At 37.2% G+C, this 4,865-nt stretch overlaps 1 long non-coding RNA gene across 1 annotated transcript; it reads left to right on the forward strand.

The window, feature by feature from the left end:
* Positions 1-386: 386 nt before the first annotated feature.
* LOC309502178 lies at positions 387-1,098 on the forward strand. The gene is made up of 2 exons (XR_014207180.1): positions 387-747; positions 925-1,098. It is a non-coding gene; the product is annotated as an uncharacterized lncRNA (long non-coding RNA).
* The last annotated feature ends 3,767 nt before the right edge of the window (positions 1,099-4,865 follow it).

The following is a 4,865-nucleotide window of genomic DNA, read 5'->3' on the forward strand; positions in this document are numbered from 1 at the left end:
ATGACGTAATGGGCGCGAAGCGCCCTCATTGGTTCTGACGTCATGAGGAGCCTCTATCGATAGGCTGGTGCAGTTGCCGCAGAGCCGCCAATGGGCGCGCGAGCTGTCTCGCCCATGTCTGCATGCTGCTGCAATGCGTTTTACATTATTGCAAAATTAAGGATCATTTTTGGCTTCAATATCTCGAGGAAAAGAGGTTTTCCCCTAGCGTAAGATATCTTACGCAAGTACGAGAGACCTCTCGTAAGAGAACCATGTGTGACAAAGCTACTGCTTTCAGAGGAATAAAGAGGGTATAGCAGACACACGCTTATAATCAAATACCTTTGATTAATTGATCATCAGCAAGCGTGACCAACTCTATAAAGAAGAAGTTTTGTCAGTTTGCTGGTCTAGAGCAGTGGTTCCCAAAGTGGGTGCCGTGACAACTGGCTAGGGGTGCCGCAGAATCTCAGCTTTATTTTCCAATTTAAACAGCCTAAAATAACTATCGTACCATATAATAACCTTTTACAGCCAAGGTTATAATCGTTAACGAAAACGAACGAAAAAAACGAAAACTAGGTGGGAAAAAACGCTATTTAAAACACGCAGCGTATTCGTTCAGCTGCATTTCCTTTCCCTGCTCTCTCTGTCACTCATGCTTCTCTCACATGCGCACGCGCGCACACACACACACACACACACACACACACACACACACACAAACAAACACACAGCTCCTCCCCTCCGTGCACACGAGTGTTCGTTCGACGTTGAAAGCAAGTTCGCGAAAGGTTGGTCTCTCTATCTCGTGAACACCTTTACACAATCACACATTAAAAAGTGGTATAAAAATATTTTAAATTCTGAATATAATTCTGTCAGTGTGTTATTGTCGACCCGAGAAGCGATTGCGCCTTTAGAAAGTTAACTAGTCGCAAGTTTGAGGAAAAATTCACTTTTTGGTTGTGGTTGTCGATGTCAAAACACTATATAAGCTGTGATTCAAATATTAAATAATGTTATGTCATTATGTCTTTTTGAATCTTGCCCCTGACAAATAACCCCCCCCCCCCCCCCAAAAAAAAAAAAAAAAGACTAAAACTAACACTAAAACTAATAAAAACTAAACGAAAACTAAGCATTTTCAAAAAATAAAAAATAAACTAAACTAGCAAACCCACTTTAAAAACTAATTAAAACTAAACTGAATTTGAAAACAAAAAGTCAAAACGAAATAAAAATAAAAACTAATGAAAAAAATGCAAAACTATAATAGGCTAACCCTGTTTACAGCAGATTTTAAAATCATATCAAAACACCAACATATGCAAAAATATTTGGAGTTGTTTATTATTATTTAAAGAGTTAAGTATCTTTAAATCTGTTTTATTCCAATGATTCTCACATACAGTAGCCTTATTGGTTAAAATCAGTCTGTTGACGTGTGTCCAGTTATTAATGGACTGATGATTCATCTGAAGGGGTTGTTTCGCCTCATATTATTAGATTAGATTAGATTTAGATTAGATTCAACTTTATTGTCATTACACAAGTACAGGTACAAGGCAACGAAATGCAATTTAGGTCTAACCAGAAGTGCAATAGCAGCAAGTGCAGGATATACAGTGGTTCCATAGTGCAGGACATGGATATGTACTGAATAAATATAGAGTTGAATACTATTATAAACAAAAATTTACAGATAGATTTGTCCTATGAATATAATATACAGATAACTATTACTGTGAACAGAATTTACAGCTAGATATGTACTGAATATAATATACAGATGGCTATTACTATAAACAGAATTTTACAGATAGATATGTACTATGAATATATATACAGATGGCTGTTACTATAAACAGAATGTGAGCATACAGATGGCTATTACTATAAACATAATTTTACAAATAGATATATGTATAAGTTAGGCTAAAATGAGCAGTATAACAATGGATTTAAAGTAGTGCAAATAAAGTTTGGACAGAAGCTATCCGAGTGAAAGTGCAGTGGAAAGTAATTGCATATTACAGTTAAAGTACGGTATTGCAAATGTATATGTAAACAGTCGGTACTGTAAATAAACAGTCGGCAGTGCAAATTGAGCATATTCCAGTCAAGGTAGTAGTGCAAGATGCATATGTAAACAGTTGTTACTATAATAACAGTCAGCAGTGCAAATGAACATTATAGTATTGCAAATAACAAAATGGAGGCATGTCTGTTGTAATGCATGTAATGCATTCATAATAAATTCATGCTGCTGTTTATGCTTAATTGGTTGTTTGCTCATCTGGATATAATTGTATATATGTATGAACATATGTTCGTTTAGTTTAATTGGGTTAGGGTGCCGTGGAAAAAAAAAAACACTACAAAGGGGTGCCATGCTTTCAAAAAGTTTGGGAACCACTGGTCTAGAGCATTCAGGTGTGTGTTAACACAATGCCAAGGAGGAAAGAGATCAGCAATGTTCAGTTTAGGCCATTTCCAAACAGTCTGAAGTCCATCCTTCTACAGTAAGGAAGATTATTCAAGGCAGTTGCCAATCTTCCTAGGAGTGGACGTCCCAGCAAATTTTGTATTATGATTATGATGACTTTTTCATTTGACTGTATGAAAGATATAGTACAACTTACCGACATGTATAATGTTTAATGTAATAATAAAAACAGATAAAGATGTCATGGCATCTGTTTCATATTTCAAAATAGGCCTTTATATAATGAGAACAGCACTTTCAGAGCAAAGATCTTCCTCCACTTGAAAGTTACAGGCAGGAGTGTTAATATAGCGATCAGTAGCCAGAGTTCAGACAGCTGAAGTTTTGTCATGCTGTGCTGTGCTGATCTTTAACCATGAGAACTAGGGAGTTATGAAATTCATTATCCAGGGAGAACATTTTTTGAGAATGCACCGGGCAAAGATCTCATCGCATTTTCATGAACGACTCACAAGCTGACCATAAGACGCTTAAATTTACGATCCTTGTCTAACTTCATTTATCATACAAGTCAAGAGCTGAACATAAACCCACATGATGTTAAAATAAAACCTATCATTTAAATTTACCAAACGCAGTGCCTTGGATATATCAAATAAACAAGCGGCCTAGAAAATCAGGCAAACCCATGTTATATCAGAATTTTAAATATTGCTGAGGGAATGGGAAAGTTAACATTGAAAACCAAGTTTAAGCAACTCTGGAGCGGGTGATTGATAAATTAGATGGCGCTGTGCCGGACTGGGGTCATGAATGTGCCAAGTAAACACAGTCTGAACCCCTGTGGCCTCTCCTGATGGAGGAAAACGTCATTTCTGTTACAGACACAATAATCGTGATGCGTGTAAGAATTATTGGCCGTTAACATATGAATCAAATTCTTGCTTCGACAGTAAGCAGATGTTGTGGATAACTCTGTTTTATAGATAAAGTGGGTGTTTCAGACAAGTGTCTGCTCTGTAGTAAACTCAAAATGAGAATATATTGACAGAGGTCAGCAGCAGCGAGGGTGTGAGAAATGCCCCAGTGTTTGAAAAGGTCTTCAGGGGCTCTTGAATGTGAGGCAAGTTCTGCACGTGCAGCTCTAGTTTTTCATTTAATGCTATACCACAGAATCAAAGTTCTTGGTAGACTGGAACAGACCAAGGCCCAAACTCAGGCACTGTCCCAAATGATGCACTTGATGTGGACAACACTGGATGTTTGTCTCCACCTATTTTAAGCGTTTGCCCTCGTTGACAATAGGAAATCTTTCTTTAGAACCAAATCTGCATATTAGAATGATTATTAACTATATTAAAGTAGAAAACAGTTATTTTAATATTTTGCAAAAAAATACAGATTGATCTAGTTCAGTCATGAAACTGTAGAGGGCGCAGGCTGATGGGTCCGTTACATGTAATCTACAAGCAATCACATCATTTCCACATGACACAAGCTGATTGGCCTTTGCTGATCCTCCAGCCAATAAAATTACTTGCTCAAAATTTAAATAGTATGGTTCATTGTTTGCTAGAAGCTAGTCCTACAGTACACTATCGGAGTTCCTCTGAAATCATCCACCTCCCCCAGCTCCACCTGCCTAGATCTAATACATCATTTATGTATATCTATTTATGCGGAGAAAATTTATGCATTTTAAATTTAAAATGTATGCATTTATGCTATTTATGCATTTTAAAATCCCCAGTAAAATTTTAGATACATGTTGTATTGCTACTGACTTATAAAGCCCTAAACGGCTTAGCTCCAGTCTATTTAACGGATCTTCAATCGCCCTATAATCCATCGCGCTCTTTAAGATCACTAAATTCAAGGCTTTTGGTCATACCTAGGATATCCAGAACCACCAAAGGAGGGAGAGCATTTTCACATTTGGCTCCAAAACTCTGGAATAGTCTTCCTGATACTGTTCGTTGCTCAGACTCGCTCTCCCAGTTTAAAACTAGATTAAAGTCGCATCTCTTCAGCCAGGCATTCATATAATCCCACAGTTCAAACTACAATCCGGCCTCTAGCTCATAAATGCCAGAGGAGAACTGGCCCCCGACTGAGCCTGGGTTCTCCCAAGGTTTTTTTCCTCCATTAGGTCACCTGATGGAGTTTTAGGACACCATTAGGTCACTTGATGGAGTTTTTCGGTTCCTTGCCACTGTTGCCTTTGACTTGCTCAGTTGGGGATATTTTGGGGATATTTAATTTAATTTTATCAATCAATAAATTCCTCTTGAAACAAACTTTGTTGTATTATTTAAATTTAATACTGTGAAGCTGCTTTGATACAATCTGTATTGTGAAAAGCGCTATACAAATAAACTTGACTTGACTTGACTTGTGTCAAAATGCACAGACACAATGCACAAATCTAACAAAA

The sequence above is a fragment of the Leuciscus leuciscus genome (assembly GCF_965113295.1).
Source record: "Leuciscus leuciscus genome assembly, chromosome: 7".
NCBI classification, from domain to species: domain Eukaryota; kingdom Metazoa; phylum Chordata; class Actinopteri; order Cypriniformes; family Leuciscidae; genus Leuciscus; species Leuciscus leuciscus.